The sequence below is a fragment of the Perissodus microlepis genome, chromosome 20 (assembly GCF_051167445.1).
Source record: "Perissodus microlepis isolate ML-2025 ecotype Zambia chromosome 20, ASM5116744v1, whole genome shotgun sequence".
Taxonomy (NCBI): domain Eukaryota; kingdom Metazoa; phylum Chordata; class Actinopteri; order Cichliformes; family Cichlidae; genus Perissodus; species Perissodus microlepis.
The window spans coordinates 34,858,616-34,879,949 of record NC_140480.1 but is presented as its reverse complement, the minus strand read 5'-3'; the positions used below and the strand labels follow the sequence as shown (position 1 = coordinate 34,879,949).

Genomic DNA, 21,334 nt, shown 5'->3' with positions numbered 1-21,334 from the left:
CGTGCACATAAAATCGTTTCAAGGTCAGTAAACACAACCAGAGTTCATACATAAGGCTCACGGGATTATAAGGGGCTCTGTCGACTTTCAGAGAAATCAAAGGATTGATTTTAAGTGTGCCGTATTTTCCAAAAAACACGGTTGTTGCACGTTAGCATGCGCTACCAAAAATAGTGCTTTGTTGTGTATCTGACGGACGAAAGCTAAACCAGTTCCACCACTGAAGCTGCAGCATTTTTACAAACCAGTTCTGGTTCATCCGTTTCATTCAACGATCCGCTTTCGCCCTTCTCATTCTCCGTTGCCGCCATGCTTTTTCCGCCATGTGCGTATGAAAACAAAGGCACTGCGCACGCGCGTTTCACCCATATTCTATCGCGATATTTCATTTTCTTATCGTTGCCCAACATTATACCGGTATTACCGTGAACGGTATGATATGGCCCAGCTCTAGTAAGGATCACTATCTTGAATGAAGAATGGAAAAAATAATCAGCATACGAATTTTCCATAATTTAATCTAAACCTAGTGTAACAGCATCAACACAAACGTCAGTGTCAGGAACCAAAAACTGGATGTCCACAGCAGACTCCACAGCAGACTCCACAGCAGACTCTAAAACTCCACACACATCACAAAATGCTACAAAGCATTTTGAATCTTTAGTTATTTGTCAAAGTGTGGGTAAACTTCCTGTTAGCATCTGAGAGGAAACCTGAAGACTGAAAAAATGAATCGCACCAAATTCAAGCTGCAGTTCCTTTAACAGCCACTGGAGGCAGACTCCAGCTGTGAGTCCGTCCCATAGACTCGCACGTTATAACTGTACAGCTGAAGTTTGATATATGGTCATCTCAGGCACAGTGGACCCGCCTGCTCTTCAGGCCTCTTACTTTTAACGGGTTGTATCCAATCAGAAGAAATTTGACTCGAAGGGGGAGGAGCTAAAAGGGCTTGTTTCAGAAAGAGGATGAACTGAGGCTCTGTATAAGATAAAGAAAGATTATTTTGAATTTTCAATCAAAGCTACTTTAGTAGAGTCAAAGCCAAAACATTTGGAGCTGGCTTTACTTTAAGAAGATCACTTTTCACGACTCGCTCTTCTTTCCTCTTGTCTGTGTGACAGCTCCTTTCTGCAGGTGTTAGAGAGGAGGCGTGGCTTTTTAACACTCAGCATCACTGGTAACACCTGAGCCCAGCATCCAGTGCTCTAGAAAAGTCCTTAGAGCTCCTCTTTGAGCTCCTCTTTTGGACTTTGTTTGCTCCTTGGTTTATTGTCTTGCACTAAATCCCATTGCATTCAGCATTGACAGTACTGACTGCACACACCATAAATTAAGAAACATTTTAAATTGCTTGTTTAATTTAAAATAAACTCTTTCCTAATTGACATTTCTGTACTGCTCTCTTCCTGTAATGGCCGTCTGTGACATCAGTGTACAACAACAAGTCATTTTTTAATTGAATAAGTGCAAAAAGGTCATCTGATGACTTTAGTTTAATCTGATCTTTAGATGTTGGTGCAGAGCAGATGTGACAGTCAGTATGTGGGTTTATTCCTCTGAACCGCAGTGACTCAACATTTCTCGTGAAGAGGCTTTGGCTCTTCTCCAAGCAGCTTAACAGATTACAGATTTGTAAAGTTTCTTCACATGCAACCAGACACAAAGTACTCAAGTGCAAATGTCCTTCGGTAGACGATGAGCACCGAGTGTGGCAGGCACTTCCACAAAATCCTTTGTGACTGAGTGAGCAGCGAGGTCATTTCTCTCTTTCCCAACATGCAGAGCACAAACAGATTTGCTGAAAATTACAACAAATTAAAACAAAAGAAAAGAAAAAAAATGTTACTGGGAAAAAGAGAGATCTGAAAGTGCTGAATAAATCAGTTTTGACTCGGCTCTGGACTCTCCTGTGTGCCATTCCTCTGCTCACTCCCTGTTTCTCAGTCTGCTTCAGTCTCCTGTCAGTAAAGGCTCATAAAAATAACTGGAGGTTAAGTATCGTAATTTCAGGAGTGGGACCACGCCTCCAAACACACTCCTTCTGGTTCTCATCTATAGATGTTCCCTCAGTTCCACGAGCTGTTCATTCTCGTTTACGTTCCCCACCCTTACTCCCCTTTTCAATTCTTTAACTTCTTCACTTCTGTTTAGTAGATGGGGATCTGCCAGGCCCGGGAGCCGTTGTTTTCACCTCCACCATCTTTTTTAAAACAAGCAACAAACTGATGGGACGAGGACGGCCGGGTCTGACCAAGCAAACTTTAATAAGAGCCAGAAAGAGCGACTCAGACCTCAAACTCATCAGGTCAGTGTTTCCTGAGCTCACAGCCACAGGTAACACCACCTGAGGCCTGCAGACCAAATTTAAGGCCCATCTCCACTGGCTTCGTTTTCTTGATCTGTTAATGTTTCATACTGTGTGCGGTGACAGCCACCGAAACAGATTCAAATCAGCATCGGTGACTAAACTATGACTGTTTCCAGCTGCATATTTTTACTCTATAGCTCTGAGTCACAGTTCACATTAATCACATTAATCAGTCTTATAGCAGGCCTCGCTCAGTTCATCCTCAGAGGGAAAGGGGGAGGAGCTGTTGTAGCTCCTCCCCCTTTCAGATCACTTCGTTCTGATTGGCTCTGTGCCAGAACATATTAGGGTTGTCCCCTGTCTATGACATCATACAGATCCAAGAGTAGAAAAAACTGAACCCAAGTGTTTAAATGATTTCTGAAATGTGAAGTGTTTTTTCTTCCTGTCAGTCATGACTCAGCTGCTGTGCATTTGTCAGCTTTATGATGCACAGATGATGTCACCATCAGCTCTGTAATTTACAGGGATGACCTCAACTCGAAGGATGTAGCAACACACACACACACACACACACACGTCAGTGTTAAGCTGTCTTTGTGTTCACGTCTAAGCAGACTGGGATTTCCCCGTGGAAGTGGAGAGATGAATAACTCAATAATCACGAGGAGGTTTCTGACCTACTACAAAGCTCCTCCGCTGACAGGCCTCCCACCACCCACCATCTTCTTCTGCCTTTTCTTTGTTTTTCCTCTCTGTTTGCAGCTTTTCCTCCTTCATTACTTTTGTTCTGCCATTCTGTTTGTGTGGATCCTCTTTCTGCCTCCACACCAGCGACATGCCTGTAAAACGGCTCCAGGCGATGCTTCACCATGAAAACTCTCCTGCCTTATCAGCCTCCACCATGAAAGAACCACGCTGCAGCAAAGGCAGAGGCATCCACCCCCCGTTAATGGAGACACCGTAGGCTTTGAAAAAACAATGTTGTGATTTCTGGGTGAAATATTTTAGCCAGGCTCAGTCTGTCAGTCCAGGCTCTGCAGCCATGAGGCCGTCTGCTATGAAATTTTGATGGAGTGCCTTCATCTTGATCCCCAAGGAGAAATCCCACCAACTTTGCTGACTGTGCAGAGCTCAAAGGTCAAAGTTCATATGAACCAATTATTTTTTAGTATAATTTGTAATCTAAGGGGCTGAGGGCTCACGGGCTGAGGTGAAGCATTTAAAATGAAGGCTGATGTTTACAAAAAAGAAAGGTGATTTCTGCCTCCTCCTGATTTTAATCAAATAAATAAATTAAACAATAACAACAAAGAATAAAACCTGAAAAAAAAAACAATCAGAAAGAGAAATGTTCAGATCATGACCCTGCCCCTCAAAAATCTACAAACGTAATATTTTCTTTAGTGTCGACACCAACCGACAGTATCAGTGTGCTGCCCAGCCCCCGTCTGTGGCACGATGTGAACGTCCGCCTTGGCTGAGCTTCCTTCAGGTAGTACTGTAGCTGTAGATCAGGGGAGTTGAACTCCAGGCCAAGAGGGCCGGAGTCCTGCAGGTTTGTCCTCGATACATCACAGCTGATTTAAATGGCTAAATGACCTCCTCAACATGTCTGAAGTTCTCCAGAGGCCTGGGAATGAACTGGTCATGTGATTCAGGCGTGTTGACCCAGGGTGAGATCTTAAACCTGCAGGACACTCGAGGTCTGGAGTTTGAGACCCCTGATGTAGATGATAGAAAACAGTCCTCTTTGACAGCAACGTTAGTGGATTTTCATGAATAACTGCTTCATATTTCTGGAACGAGACGTTTCAGACTTAAAGGGAAACAAACATCTCCTCAGAATTGGGCAGCCCACCCGAAAAACAGGGTTACAGGCAAGAGTATAAACATATTTTTGATTTTAGGCTTTAAGTATTTCACTAAACAAATGTTAGACACACCAGGCTGTCAGTCCTGAAACACGGCTTGTTGTCCTGCAGAGGCAGAAAAAGCAGCGAATGTTTGTGTTTGTTGAATGAAAAGCTGGTTATCAAAAGTTCCTGATTATTTCTGACTAATCACTTAATTGACGAAGCATCTGAAGACATGTGCGTCTGTCACAGAGCTCCATTGTGTTATTTCTGTGTATTTGCCTTTCAGATGGGATGTGGGGAGTCGGTCCCGGAGCTCAGCCCGACGCTTTTCACATTCAAATGAGCTCTTATTGGTGTGACATTGTTTAGTCACCTCTGGATTACCTCCGCCCTCCTCCAACAACCCACCCTCCCACGCACACACTCCGGCAGACACAAAGCCGGCACGTTTGTTTATGATTTGCGTTTCTCTCCACGAAGGCAAACGAAGCGACACAGGCACGAATAAATTGCTCATTAGTGACGGTATGCTCCTGGATAAACAACGGCTCCCGCGCTGGGTGGCTTCCCGGCCCCGCTGGAGTCCATTAGGTTTAGCTGAGGGGTGAGTGGCGCCAGCTGTGAGAGGCCACAGTGTGACAGAGCGCTCGGGGCGGTGTATACAACACCCACGGCCACACATCTATCACTGCCTCCACCCAAATTAAAGTAAGTGGTGGTGGTAATGCACCATTTTACTGTTTGCCAACCGCCAACAAACACTATAAAGAAGGAGAAGAAGAAATTAAAGTGAGGAGGCAGCAGTACTGTTCATGTGTTTGAGAGAAGAAGTGTGAAACATGTTAAATCCTCTGATTCAACAACCTCACTGATTAATCTGATCTAATCATTTTCACACATCCTGGATTAAAACATGGCATCGGCGGCGTGCGGCCTCGGCCCTCGGCTCGGTAACAGAATAAAGGGCCTCAGCTGCGACGTCAATCAATACCTCACATGATCATGTGTCACGCGTGTGACGGGCACACTTAACTGAGAGCTGTGAGATCAGCAAAGATCTCTCCCGCTTCTTCTCTGGTTTCATTCTAGAAAGAGGCGATAAAAACATGGCCGACAGAGGAAACGCCTCAGCGACATCATCAGCTCATACACCACCGAGCTACAGCTGTGACTGCCACCAGCACAGATCCTGACACGCTACAGGACTTTAGGTAACGTCAGCGTCTGATTGCACGTTTGCCTCACGTCGACCTTTGGACCTTCATGTTTTCTTCGCTTTGCTTTGTTTTCATTGGAGGATTCATTACTTGGATTTCAGATCGAATCGGACTTTATAAACTTCCATGTTGGGGTTAGGAAGAGGCGGGAATTGGGTTAAAATGTTCTCCTTCCCAACAGTGTGTGATGCCAGCAGGTGCTTCACAAGTTTAAGAGACCTGACAGACCTGACTCATGCTCTCCATCACAGCAGCTGTGACGCACAGTAGCTGGTTCAGGAGGAGTGAGCATATCTAACCACCAGCTCGAGTCTTTAGCTGCTAATGCTCCCACAGGCTAGTCCCGCGCGGCGTCCGTCTGCTGTACAGGTAGCGTACCTGGGTTTATGGTTGAGCTGAAAAAACGAGCTGAAAGTACCGCTCGTGGAGCTCAGGGAACCAGTGAGTTCACGGTGTATGTATGAAAATATGAATCCCAGCAACGACTGACATCACAGAGGTTTGTGTGTAAAGATCGAAAGCATGGCTGTAAAACTTTGCGAGGCCCGAGGCGAAACAGAAAATGAATCCACATTATGGAGATGAGCTCCACTTCAATGTTCTCACCAACACACACACATTATCGTCAGTGGTCCCACACACATCCTCTCTTGTTTCCACCACATCCTCCCACGCACTCCCACCCACTTACACCACAGCGAGCCAGCGGCTGTTCTGACTCTGGATCTTTCTTCTTCACGGCTGATGATCCACTGAGAGCTCAGACTCACAGCAGCCACAGACACATCACACCTAATCCCTCCTGGCAGGTAAAAGGCGCTACGCCGGGCTTTGATTTTGTCTCAACATAATAACCTCGTCCTCTTGATGTGCGAGGTGCGAGGTCACAGCCAGCAGGTGCTCGGGAGGATCGACGAGACAAAGGTGAATTCGTTTGAAGCGCGGAGATGAAGTCACACAGAACACGAACGGATGAGTTTCTTTAACAAAGATGAAGGATTTCTGTAAGCTCTTAGTCTGGGTTTGCATTTCTTTCACAGATATTTCACACAAACAGCTACAACCTTCACTTGATTATTAGCCACTTGGTTCAAATAAAAACTTCATTATGAAATTAAAATGAAACGAAATTACATCAGCTGTTCATTTGGCAAGCGAGTGAATTAGCAGGTTCATCAGAGTCATTATAGACGCAAGGACGGCAAAGGTGGTGCTAAGAGCATAACTCTGGTGTGACGTTTTAAGAGCTTCTGTCATTAAATTATACACGTGCTGTTTTTACACATCAGGCAAAATAGATAAGGAGACTGCAGCGATCGCTGCTTTAGAAATAGCTTTCAACACTGGTTTAGGTGAGGAAGCTGCTGCACACTGGATCATGTGTCTCCCCAACACGTCTGTGTCAGGGATGCAGATCATGTGTGAAAACAGCAGCGAGTCACAGAAGTTACAGCCTGTTTGCACGCAGACGTAAAAGTGAGTTTAACACACTGTTTGGTTCACAATTATTTAATATTTGCTTCTTTTTGAGTCCAGTTGAACTTTACTGATGTGCCAGTAAGTTAATAACTTTAACTTATCAGCGTCTACCGACACATCTCTCCGGCTCCCAGCTACACCCCTCCCAGGTGGGAGATCGCATTTCTACATCTCCTCTCAGAGCCTCGGTCTTTATCTTCTCCTCTTCTTCCTCCCTCTGCAGCATCGTTTGTCTCTGCTCGCCCCACCCTGAGCATACAGGAAGGAAGCTTTAAATTAAAAGGAGATTTGACGTAAATCTCTTTATTTAATCAGAGAGAAAAATGTCAATTTGGTTTGTGCACGCGCTTGTGTGTGTGTGTGTGTGTGTGTGTGTGTGTGTGTGTGTGTATTGGCAGTCTTTCCCATCCCTTTCCGTCATTCTCCCATCACCATGGTAACCCCCTGACTCCAGCAGCACACAGCAATATTTCCTCTTTTCCCATCCCCCAACACTGCCCCTCCTTCTTTTCTCCCATCCCCCACTCCATCCCTCCACACCTCTCCCTCGCTTTCTCTCCGGTGCCACTCCCTACATCGCCTCAACTCACCCCTCTCTCTCTCTCTCAGTCACACACACACACACACACACACGCACAGACACACACACAGTTTCTCTTCCCATTGTCTCAGTTCCCACTCGCGTCTCCTCTGCTCAACACGAGTGGTCTGCAGTGTTAAAGCAGCCGTCTAGTTTTTGGGAAGCTTATTCCCTCCTTTTGTGCAGGTTCTTAAAGTGCCCACACACACACACACACACACACACACACACACACACACACACACACACACACACACACACGCTTCCGCAAATATAGCACAAATAAGGTGACAGATGGTGAGCTCAGGAAAAAGTTCTGCCGTCGGGAATTCGCTGCAGGTATGAGGAGATAAAAGAAAAGCAGCAGGAGCTGAAATAATGCAGAACATACTAAAGTATCGAGAAACATATTTCCTCTTCCTGAGCGCTCATCTCTTAAACTGAAAAGCTTTATTTCGAGTACTCGGCGACTGGAGGTGCAACAGGATTAAACTCAAAAATGCAAAGAAATGTTAAATTATGCAAAGATAATCGTGGATTAAACGAGATAATTCTGCAGCTGTGGGATGACACTGACGCCGAGATTTAATCAGACATGAGGATTATTTTCATCACTTATTAACTTTGGATTTATTTTCTTGATTATTCAATTAGTCAGCTTTCTGTCGAATATCAGAAAAATCAGACAAATGCTAAAGATAACATTTGCGTGCCACAAAGATGAACTTTTACTTAAGGGCAGTGATAAACCAATCAGACTTCAGATAGATGAAAACATTTCCCCATCATGAAGCATGTTAGTGACTGAAACCATCTAACAGTGAATTCTGGGGAAATGAAGAAGATATGACGGCTCAGTTTATCCCCACTGAACATATTTATCTTTGGAACCATCCAAACGTTTCACTTGGAACAAGTAAGAATGACATTAAGCAGAAAAAAAGCGGAGCAGAGCCTGGATGTTTCCTAACGCACAGGCGAGCTTCTCTTTGGGCAACAAAAGTGGCCGATGACCTCACTCCTCTTTATTTCCTGTAGGTCACTGTGGTCTATAAAATCTCTCTCCACACCAGCATTAGCAAACCACAGATATGAATATTAGGTTTTCCTCTTTTTTGCGGTGGAGGTCACAGCAGGTGTGACTGATCAGTGTTTACTGGCTTTGACTGAGTCACTCTTTGTTTTAGTGAAACAGACTCATCTGTGAGCAAAATGAACACAGGACAGAGTCTGAGCTCCACTCAGTGTCATAAAGATTAAGGGAACGGACAAATGAACACGTTTTAGACCACTCGAGTTTTTCTTCTATTTTTGATTAGACTATTTGGGGATTTTATTATTTCTTTTATAAAACTTTTTTAGAAAACTGAAAAAGTGCCTGAGATGATGTTTTTAAACCTTTTCCCCCCGAAATCTCCCAAATATTCAGTTTATTATCAAATAAAAAGAATGAAAAGCTGTAAATTCAACAATTTGAGACGCTGAAAACCAAAAAACAAGGCGTCCTGTTCTCAGACTCTACTATATCAGCTTTGTATGAGTCACACTTTACGCTTCCTGAAACTCAAGTTTCACTTTTTAAAGAGAAGTTTTGAACACAAATGGATGTTTGTTCTTCATGACCATTTAAAGCTCTGACATTAGGAAAAACTAATGTTTAGTGATGCGAGCGAGTGCAGTCTGAGGCTCATGCACCATCACCACAGAAGATACACGACAGGAAATATATGGTAAAAAATATCCTTTGATCAAACCAGTTTTGCCGGTTGGTGAGAAGCGTCAGATTTATGTCTCGTATTGCTCATCTTCTGGTCAGGAGACTGTATGTCATGTGACCTTTGGTCCACCGAGTCACTGATCATATTGTTTGTCTGATATTTGTCTGATAGAGTCTCTGTGCTGGTGGTCACGCCATGAATGGACTCTTGTCATGGATCAGCTACACTGCCCACAAAAACAGACACATTTACTCCACTGTATGTGTGTGTGTGTGTGTGTGTGTGTGTGTGTGACAGTGTGTGTGTGAGTGTGTGTGTGTGTGTGTGTGTGAGTGTGTGTGTGTGTGTGTGAGTGTGTTAAAGCCAGTGAAGTCAGATTAGCTGCTTCTGAAGAGATTAAAGCCCCAAACACAGAGGGGCTGTTAAAACCTGCCTACAGGCTCTAATCCGGGCTAATGGACGCACCCCCCCAATCTCCACACACACTCGAAAAAGGAAGGAGGAAAAGATGGGAGGGGGGTGTTAAGGGCATTCCTTAATTTCTAAACACAAAGACCTCATTTGTTGAGGGTAAAATGGAAAAAAGGCGATGTGGAAGAACGAAAGGTCAAAAGAGAGGAAAGATGTTTCGAGGGGGAGGGAGCGGGGGCGTGAGAGCGAGATGGATGAAGATGGATGAGAAATGCCACAAAGAGAATTACAGACGACGCTCAGAGCAAAGACAGACAGAGGAACTGAGAAAGAGCTAAATTCAGACTAATCTTATTTTCTGAACCCAGACCTCCATCTGACCTGCGGACCTGCGGCTGAAACCTTTTAGTCCAAACTGCTCATTCTTTGATCCACTTGATAGACCTGCTGGGACAAGACAAATTCAGGTTGTCCTCCCAGTCTGCATGCTAACGTAGGGATGTAGACACTGAGGCTTGCCCGAGGGCGCCTCTGGCTGCTTACTGGGCCCAGAATTACTCTCAGTAACAACTTCAGTCAGAGCGCTTTTAAACAGGTTTAAACAGTCTCTACTAAACAACCGCATCATTCCTCTGACATGTTCTGCATGCAGAGCTGCTAAATGCTGCTCGGGACGTCAGAAAACGATTAATGGAGAATATTTATGTGAAAATATTTATTTATAAAAAGTCACAAAAAGTTGAGGAGAAACTGCCACAGAGTTTATGTTGATATTATTTTCAGAAATGTTGCGTAAAGTTTAATTTTTTGATGTGTGAAGAGTCTTTACCCATATCTGTAAAACCGATGATATCATTTTTACCTCAAACACTCCAAAGATCACGCGTGTCTGGATCAATGTTTGCTCCCAGCCTGGAAACTGTGACAGATGTTTACAGATGGGCCACATTTATGCCACTTGTTATATCTTTGCCCTTTTTATAACCTCTTATTAGTATATTGATCTTGTAAATGTAGATGAATAAACACGTCATCATTTTTGCGTCATAAGAATCCAGGTTGATCAGATAGAGGCTGTCTGAATAATTTCAAATGCTTTTAACTGTATCAGGTGTGTCAGGTGGACGAGTTTTGCTCCGTCTGATGAATAAGACTCACACAGGAGGCTCAGTGTGTGCTGAAGCTCAAACATTCACATTGTTGGACAGCACCGAGCGCCCAGCACTCGCACACTCTTCAACTGCTGTCAGCTTCATATCATTTCTTATCAGCTGGCTCTCTGCAACGGGTTGGTGTCATTATAGAAAACTATATTAAAGAATTTAAAGTGTCATAATTTTTGGATGATACAAAAGCAAAAACACAGAAATATATTGATGAAGAAGTGATTTAATCAACACGTCACCAGCGGCGCACACAGGGTTAGTGCTGGGTTTAATTTTGGCGTTTTTCTGTAAAAAATAAAATAAAATCAATGTTCTGCAGATATCGTTCGCTTAGTTTCATAAATGTTGTCGACATTAAGACAAATAAAGAGGACAGTGAGTGTCAGTGTAATTAAAAAGAGCTGCTCCTAATTTCAACAATATATATGTACTTAATTTTTTATTTTATACATTATTTAATTTAATTTAATGTATTTAATTGAGCGTAAAAACAAAAATCTCAGAAAGGCTTTCAGAAGAAAAGACGGGGAGGTTATGGTCTGATTGTGAAATAGAGAAACTTCATCATCTGCACAACTTAATATCATTAAAAATTCAGCGATCCGTCTGCAGTGAGGCGCTGCACACAGACACGAGTCTGTTTAAGGGAATTCATGGCAGAAACACTTTAATGAGTTCAAACTCATTCACGAGAACAAAAAACAGACGCAGAGCTGGAACTGAGCTCAGTCTGAAATGTGTCGGTGCTGCTGCTTCCTCTCCACTAAACATGACAGAAGAGGCCCCGAACTGTCGAACTGAGTCTGAGGCAGGAAACAGTCGACTTTCAAAACCACAGAAACGGATCAGCTCAGAGTGTCTTTTAAAGAAGACGTGCTGCAAAACAGTGGGAAGCTACTTTTTCATGTTACTGGCAGCAAAAACAAAAGATGGATATGTTTGTTCAAAGAACAGTAAAGGTTGAAAACAGTTTTTACATCATTTGTTAATCATTGCAGTCACAGGGCTGTGCAGAGCGCTCCTTTCATGATGCATATTTTTTTCATGTGGCTGTCTGGAGGTAGTCTACTGTAAGTACAAAAGCCTGAATAAAAAATGCAGGCAGATGGTTTCAGTCAATTTGACTGCTGCCAAAGATCTGGGGAGGGGAGAAAGAGAAAAGGGCTAAAAATCCTCCTACGCCACTCAGCCCTAAATATCCCTCCTCCTCCTCCTCTCATCCCAGTCCAGGCTCCCTCTCACCTTCCACGTCCTCTCATTTCCTCTGCTCTTTTCGGATTCAGGCTCTTCTGGGCTAAATCCTTCACCTCCCGTTTCACTCAAACTCTGCACCTTATCAACTTTCCCTCCTTCAGCTCTCCTTCCACCTCCTCTCTCTTATTCCTGCTCTCAGGTTCTGGCCTAATTTTAAGTGCCTGAGCGATCACAGTGAGAAAACTCCACAATGCAGGCAAAGAATGACAAAGAGGCCTAAATGATGTTGCCATGAGAAAAAAGAGGAATTCCAGAGTAAACAGAAGCAAAGGACAAACACAGCAGTGGGCAGGAGCTACAAAGCTTTCTCTTCCTGCATTTTATTCCCCAATTCAGAGAGAAGTTGAGCTACAGGAAACACTTTTAGAGAATAGTCATTGGTTCCAGCTTCTGAACATCGAAGCTTTTACACGTTTCTTGGTCATAAATGCTGATAAACTGAATATGTTCTTGGTTTTGGACCGCTAACTGGACAAACCAAAGAACCTGTTAACCTGGAAACGGCACCATTCAGCACCAGGCCATGGGCGGACAGCAGCCTGGAAGCTGGCATGGACACAAGATGGGAATTGCAGTTATCTTGTTTGGAGATATGAAGATCAGACTAAATCATTCCTGGCAGAGACTTTTAGCATGAAAGGAAGCGTGCTACAGAGCAGCGGTGAATAATTTAACACGATAATGTGGTATAGTGCAGCATTTCATTCAATATTCATAAAAACACACGGCCGCAGATGATTTATGAGATATTAAAAAGCTGAATCAGGTCAGACACTCCCTACAGATGGATTTACCTCCGCACAAACATCACGAGTGAACATTTACTGACCCGAGCATGTTTGAGTCAAAAGGTGAAATCACAGACAGGAGGAAGTGCGCACCAACACCCACACATGTATGTACAGTGACACACAAACACTTGTCTAGTATCTCAGCACAGTCGCTCACACACTACCTGCCTTCCTATTATGTAAGACACCGTTAGAGCCTGCAGCCCTGATCTCCAACCCACTGACACACAGACACACACATGCATAGATGGAAACCCAGACACCAGCAGAACCCTGGGACGCTTCAGTGTTAGTCCTACCTCTGCAGGTGTCTCCTCTTGATGTTTCTCCTCCTCTCAGGCTCCTCTCCGTGTCTCTTCTTCTATCTCTGTATTGTTTCTCGGTCCAGTCCACCGACTCGTGCCTTTTCCTCCTGTCTTTTTTTTCAACTGATGCTGCAGTGGTACAGAAAACACACCCTTCTGAGCTCTGCCTCTTCTCCCTCCCTCCTTCCCTCTCTGCTGCTCTCGGATTGGCTGCTTCACAGAGATGACATCAGCCTTTTTATTGTAGTCTCTCTCTCTCCCTCTCTCTCTCTCTGTATACCTCCTGCCCCTCCCTTCCTCTTTACCTCAATGCCCCCCCCCATCCCCTATTTTTACCTCTCCATCCTCTCTGTCTCCCATCTTCTGCTTTTCTTGTCTCTCTGGTGCTCGGCTGCTTTGATTGTAAGACCATCAATGAAAAATATTCTGAATTATTTGGACTCAACTATCTTAAACAAGTAATTAATTCACCATTAAATATTTGTGTTATTTGATCTTTGATAGCTTTAAACCTCTTCTTTTATATTTAAAACAGTATATATATTTATATTCCTTATATCCATTAATGCTGCTAATGGCTGAATCACAAAAGCACAAGCTCAGTATAAAAGCTTCCTCTTTAGTTCAATAAGAGATGTTTGCTTGCCAGTACACTGGTCCATTAGAGAGGGAAGCCTTACAGATTGGGTAAATATTTTAGATTTTTAAAAAATTATTTAAAATTATTTTTGAATTATGATATTTTAGACCAGATCGATCAAAGCCCCTAAACCCTGAATGGAAAAAATTGAAGATAATGGATGGATCCATGAAATTAGAGTTATTATATTCTTCTTCTTCCCTTTCTTTTTTTGGAGCACTATTCAGAATTGTAGGACAGAAGAGAGAGAATATGACCCTTTAAGTTCAGCTACACTAATGAATAGAAACTGAACTGAACTGATTAATTACTAATTTGCATCTTCAGGGTCCTGAAAGTGAGTTTCTTGCTAAAGCTTTTGAATACGAGCAGTGCCCTCAGTGAAATAGCAGCTGGTTCTTGCTTTGCATGAACTCAGCAGGTTTAAAGACTGAAGCATTTTTGACCTGAGCCAGTATGACCATATGACCGTGGGTTAGTCCAGTGGCATCGTTGGGACTTATGTCACAAGCCTCTAACAAAGGTTTGTATTGTTTGCTGATAACTGTATATAAATGTGACTGCAGAAATCAAGTCAACAAATTGGTGGGTGAAATTGTATTACGCATGTCAGTGGCAACCAATCAAAGGCGTGCTTATCTCATGAAAACACAACAAAGTGAATATACTGTTGTTGTTTGTTTTATTTTTTATTCTGGCTGCTGGTGGTTATTGTCTCTGGAAGCAGGATTAACTCTGCTTGACTGTGATTACACTAGAATCTGTAGTTTAAGTGATTTTATGTTATTTCTTCTGCTTAATGCAGGTTTTAAAGTTAAAACTTGTTATTAATCTTCAACTCTTTAAATAATTTCTCTTGTTTTAGTTTATTATGTCTTTGGGTAAATTGGCTATGTCATAGTTAAAAGGCCCACTCCTTTTAAAACCCTGAAAAATGTGTGACGTAACAGAGCAGTACCGCCCCTGAACTCACCACCAACAGCAGCTCACATTGTGCTTCTTCCTCTTCCAGTCTGTCCAGATGCTTTCCCGCTCTGCTCCTCCTTCTTTTCCTCCTCTCATAATTAGAATGGAGATTATGTTCTCTGGTATCCAGATTATAAAACCCAGTGACATCCATGTGGCATTTTGTTAACTGCCAAACAGAGCAGGCATCCAAAACACGCCCACACTTTCTCTCTGTGTGTGTTTGTGTGTGAAAGATAAATACAGAAAGAAGGATGTGAGAGGACAGATGGACGGGACCAGGGCGTCAGTTTTTTAAGTGGTTTTCTTTAGCAGGAAGATGGATATGGTGAAACAGTGATCGGTTAGTGTTTCTTTGTGTCTCATCGTTGTTGTGCTCTTCTCCATAGCTCTCCGACAGCTTAATATAAAACACAAATCATCAGTCAAACAGATGTAAATCTGCAAAACCCACGAAAACATTTAAAAGAAAAACCTGCTTTTAAAAGGCCTGAGCATTATTAAGCCTGCAGCATGAGATCCTCCTCTTTAACAACCAGACTAAAACGCAGAAATGTAAATAAAAGCTAAAATAACTGATGTTTAATAGCATAAAAGCTACACAAGCACACATAAGCAACACATTTCTGATTTCTACGTGATTCATGCACTCAGCGAGGTTGAGTACGGTGCAGGTCTGTTTTTTATTCAGGCTACACGTGTGGTCCTGTGAAAATGTCACGTTGTGAGGCAAATTGTAACCTTACCAATCCCGGACGAGCCCCCATTGGTCACAAAGTGTATCAAGGACAGAAAGCAAGGTAAGCAGAGACTCCACACATGAAGTCAGCAAACTGAGTGATGCAAGGAAAGAGAGGATGTCATTATGTCCTACAGGACTGTTGAAGGTAAAGTCCAAGACATGTTAAAGTTTGGATTATTCTTCTGTTACATTCTTTTGTAGCACTCATTGCACACACGTGCTTGTGTAGCATTTCCTGTAGAATTTGGACAGAGAAGTGTTGAGAAAAACTGAAACTGAGCACATCAGGAACCAGGCTTCAGTTAGCTGTCAGGATAAAGTGTTTGGTGGTCCCTCCCTTTGTGCTGCGCAGCCAGGACGACCTACAACGCACAACCTTTTGTTCTATATGGTTACACCATACTCGTAAATCACTTCATGTAGCTGTATTTAACTGGGAATATGTGTGTGCAGTCAAAACAGCAAATCTAAGAAGGGAGGTTAAAAAAAGCTGAGACACAGCAAAGACTGCACAAAGCTAGCCGGCCTTTTCAATACCATCTAAAACATACACACAAAGTTTTGTCAGGGAACACCTGTTTGAACACAGTGTTTGGACCTGCATGTGTGTCACAGCCTCAGGTACAAACAGATGTCACAGAAACTGCTTCAGGAAATTTGGGGTATTTCAGAATAATTTCTGTTGTAATTTACTGTCCAGCAGCTGATGATTAGATTTAACCTTTTCATTCCTTAACTGTGTGCTAAAGAAGAAAAACACAAGAAGCATTTCTCTTTCTAAGAAAAGGGAACTGACAGTTTTTGTATCACAGCAAGTTTCAGAAAACGAACTTCAAGTTTCCAGGTTTAAATTCTCAGATGCAAACATGCAGACATGACAAAAATAAAAGGTGATTTGCAGAAGTTTAACATATTCATTTTAATACTGAAAAGGCCTTTCTTCCTCTCAGCCTGCTCTGTTAATGCTGAAATAATAATGTAGTACAGTCAGCTTACTGAGGAAACGAGCGATAGAGCATTTCATATTCCATTATGAGGCAAACATAAATGAGCACCGTCCTCGTGCTCGTTATAGTGTCAAAGTGCTTACACTCACTATTCGGACTAAATAATAATAATAAAGTACATATTGTGCTACATGAGCCAACAGCAGGTCCAGCTGAGCTGCATTAAACCACTGAGGAGGCAGATGCCTCACTGGTTAATTTAAATCAATTACAATTCAGTTTTACTTATATGGCACCAAAATCACAACAATAGTCACCTGAAGGCGCTTTATTTTGTAAGGTAAAGATTCTACAGCAATACAATATTATACTAATACTTATGTATGTTTTAAATATATTTTATCTGAGCTAATGTTTAATAAAAGTTTAACTTAATAGTGACGAGACTAGACCTGAGCAGGCTGAGCCTTCGTTATGCATCCCTTTGTGCACTGGGCACAGTTACAGTAAATCACAAACTGACCGGATTTAAAGGAGCTTAAGCGAGAGAACGACCAAAGTTATGAATATTTATTCTCAGAGTTTTCGATGTCTGTTTGTTCACAGGCTGACACAGTGCTGTATAGAGCAGTGCTGCTACACGGCTGAACCGCAGTGAAAGTGTGAACACCATCCAAACTGCTCTTTAGACAAAAACCAGGGTATTTCCAGATTCCCCCTCTTTCATTTTCATCTTCTGATCTCCTTCTGCTCAGAAAATTGAGTTTCCTCTCAAGCAGACAGCAGGTCCATTATCTCCTCCACCTCCTGCAGCTTCAGTTTGTCCCCTCCTCCCCCCGACTTCCATAGCCTTCCTCCATTTTCATGTCCTCTATTGCTTAATTCGCTTAACCTGCAAGTGCATGTGTGTGTGTGTGTGCGTGTGTGTGCGTGTGTGTGTGTGTGTGCGTGTGTGTGTGTGTGTGTGTGTGTGCATGCGTCTGAGAGCTGATGGTTAAGAGTCAAAGATCAATACAACAGATGAGGATCATTCCCTCTCATGTCCTTGTCTCATGTCTGGCATTGTCTGGGACATGTCATTAAAACACACACACACACACACACACACACACACACACACACACACACACACACACACTGGGATTAAAGACGACCTGTCATCCGACGTGTGAGGCTGAAGTGCAACAGAGAGAATGATGTCAGAATTTTAAAAAACAGCAGAAGCTGAGGAGCAGCACTGATGTCAGATGTGATCAAAGGAAAAAGTGAAAAGATGAATAAAGGTTCAAGTTTTATTCTATTACAATAAATCCTGTAAGGCAATCAGACCGTCAGGATTATGAATTCTGCGTCTGCTGAAGCCCTTACTGTTTTTGTCAAACTCTGCTGCTCACTACTCACTCCTTAATACCTGAACTATACAACTAGCTAATGCTACCCCTCAGTTGCACCCGATGTATAAATCCTGGCCCTTAACAGCGTACACTCTGTTACTCTGTTTGTGTCGGGGGACCCGATCCTTGGGGTGGACCAGTTTTTGGCGCAGTGTGTTTTGGGGTTTAAAAGCCACAGAGACCCGGTGTTTAGAAAAAATGCGTCTCAACTGCTCCGATACTCCTGACACGTACGGGATCACTACAGGTTTTCGCCTGGGCAGCAATTGTCCTCTCCTGGATCTGCTGGAGCTTTCTTTAGGAGCCTTTCCCACTTTGACAAAAGTCCAGCTGGGATAACCACATTCACTCAGGGCCTTTTTGATGTTCTTCTGCCTCCCTGGCTGCTGTGTCAGTGGGGATGGTGTTCGCTCTGTGTTGTAGCGTCCTGATGACGCCCAGTTTGTGCTCCAGTGGATGATGAGAGTCAAACCTTAGATACTGATCTGTATGTGTAGGTTTACGGTACACGTCAGCTTTTAGATGTCCCCCACTACTGATGGAAATCTCACAGTCTAAGAAGGCTAACCTGCCACTTTTCATATCCTCCCTGGTGAATTTCATGTGTCGGTCCACCGAGTTAATGTGATCCGTGAAATGTGGAATGTCCTGAGATTTGATTTTCAGCCAGGTGTCATCCACATACCTGAACCAATGGCTTGGTGGTGTTCCAGGGTAGGATAGCAAAGCCCTCTTTTCCACTTCCTCCAAGTACAAATTGGCCACGGTGGGTGAAAGTGGGGAGCCCATGGCACACCCATGTTTCTGCCTGTAGAACTGACCCTTGTACAGTGTTGGCCGAGTTACTTTGAAAAAGTAATTAATTATAGTTACTAGTTACTTCTTCAAAAAAGTAACTGAGTTAGTAACTGAGTTACAATATTCTAAAAGTAATTAATTATTTGAAAAGTAACTATTGCGTTACTTTAAAAAAAACGTTTATCCCTCTGAGGTCCAGGGTAGAATCGGCCATTTTTAACTACTTTTGATGTTTCCTCCACATTTCACCTTTAAAAACTATTTACTTTGCCTTGTTTGGTCTCATCCTTTTCAGCACAACCTCACGTGTCTGAATCTACAGTCATGTTTTCATTTTGACTACTGTATTAACACAATTGATCTAAAATCAGACAAAAAACACATTTTTTACTGTAACAACCACAAACATGTTTAATGAATCATATTTCATAACTTTAAATGCAAATATAAATGGTCAATTTTAAAATCATACGCACAAGCTTTGCGAACAACAAAGTTATTTGCATCCATTTACCTTTGACCTTGATTTTTTAAATAACCATTTCAAACTATTTACAGAACAATCAGCTGTTCTTCAATAAGATGCCACAAATTATTTGTGCCACTCCAAAAACATAATTTCTGTCCACTATAAAGGAAACATCACAGCCTGATACCTGCAGGTCTGACAGCAGCAGGTGTGTCACTGCTGTTTCTACCTGGAGACAGCAGTCGCCTCATTGTTCTGACACACAACACCAAACTATCCACAACACTACACACTAACTACACAAGACAACACATTAACTACACACTCCAAACACGCTAAACGTCACAAATCTCTCACATCTCAAAACTCGCTCTCTCTCTCTTTTTCTGCTGTCTCGCCGTCACTCCTAAATCTTCCTCCTCTTCCTAAACAACCAAATTTGGTCGACATGGTACAATTTTCCACCACAACGAAAGGGCTGTTTTGTTTGTTTGTTTGTTTTGCTCATAAGCAGAGAGTCTCGCTGCGCTGTCCTTAGACAGACGTGACGAAACTATTGAGGAAAAACAGGCGTATATCTTGTTTATCATGACTCTGGTTTTACGTGGCCACACAGTTTATAAACTGGTATATGTCACCTTGTTGCTTTGTCTGTAAGTGGTCATGTGATTGTCTTACCACGACTACTTTATTCTTCCTCAGTCAAACAGCAGCACTCATGCCATTGTTTTGCCCCCTGAGCTCCAGGTGTTGTGCTAGACAGCGCTCGTGATCAGCGTCCGCGGGAGCGCAGCTGCTTAAAGCTGTAGCGCCCGGATTACTTACAGCTACTTCCTGCAGCTGATATAAGATGCGGTAACCTGAACACAGCTTCAACCGTCTGATTGTTGAAAAATAGTAACGGATCGCGTTTCCTTGTTAGTAACTGTAACGGCGTTGTAACGATAGGAATAGTAATTAGTTAGATTACTCGTTACTGAAAAATGTCACGCCGTTATTCCCATCACTGCCCTTGTATGTGAAGTAGGTGGAATGAAGACACAGTTCAAACACACTTGGTGGATGCTGAGAGTGGTCCTGCTGCTGAGGTTGGTGTCATCCTGTAAACTCTTATGAACGTCTGCCAACGCTTCAGTGACTGGGACGCAAGTGAAGAGAGATGTAACGTGGTACGAGACCGTGGTTTCATCTGCCTCCATAATGACATCTCTCACCTTCTCAGCAAAATCCAGGATGTTCTGGATGTGGTGTTCAGAGCTGCCGATCAAATTTCCAGATGTGCCAGCTCCATAGACACTGATCATCATCATCATCATCATCATCATCATCATCATTTATATAGCACTTTAAAAACACACCTGGTAGACCAAAGTGCTGAACAATACAACTATAAATAATAATAATATAAGAACTGATTAAAACAATAAAATTGATAAAAAGGAATAAATAAAAACTGTCAGTCACTCACAGAGTTAAAAGCCAGAGAATAAAAATAGTTTTTTTAATCTGGACTTAGAAACTACTGATGTAGTCTGACTAATATGAAGAGGAAGATTGTTCCAAAGCAACGGGGCCACAGCAGAGGACGCCCGGCCTCCTCTGAGTGTCAGCCGTGACTTAGGGACTGAAAGCAGCAGTTGCTCAGCTGACTGGAGGGAACGAGTGGGAACACGAGGCTTCAACAAATCAAACAAATAAACGGGTGCCAAACCATTTAAAGATTTAAAAATCAATAAAAGAAGTTTAAAACGGATGACCAGCGTCATTCTACTGGATTTCATCCATAACCCAGCGCGGAGCGTAAGAACGCAGACGATCACCTTTCGTGTTCCTCAGGAACACCGAGGGACTTGACAGATCGTCATTATAGTACACCTCGGAGTGAGAGCAAACAACTTTCTTAGAAATACAGTAAAAACATCTTCTGTTGTAAAAATCTCATCAACTTTCTAAAGTGTGTTTTCTTTTCGGGGCAGCACATCACACTGATGTAGCCACAGAGAATCATCAGCCTCCATCCAGCATCCTCCTCTGTCACACCACCCTGCTCACTATCCATCCTCCTCCTCTGTGGTCTTCCTCTTTTCCATCTTCATCATCCTTTGTTCAATATCTCCACTACCCCCGAGTAGAGATGTTCAGAACATCGCAGCATGTCTTTGTTTTTATAACTGGTTATTCTAAACTGGCTGCATGTGTGGATGTGAGATTGTGTTTGTGTCAGCCTGCTCACCCTGTACTGATGCTCACACGAAGCCCTTTGTAATGGAGGGAAACAGGTTTG

General features: G+C 42.9%; 1 protein-coding gene across 3 annotated transcripts in view; it reads right to left on the bottom strand.

The window, feature by feature from the left end:
* LOC146365053 (neural cell adhesion molecule L1.1-like) overlaps positions 1–13,274 on the bottom strand; it is a 47,821-nt gene extending 34,547 nt beyond the window's left edge. For 2 of the 3 annotated variants that reach the window (XM_084917983.1, XM_084917985.1), the window contains exon 1: positions 13,089–13,273. The gene's annotated coding sequence lies outside the window, so the exon portion shown is untranslated. Of the gene's footprint in view, positions 1–13,088 lie in introns of all 3 variants that reach the window. The other variant, XM_084917984.1, reaches the window with a different exon arrangement.
* Between the last annotated feature and the right edge of the window lie 8,060 nt (positions 13,275–21,334).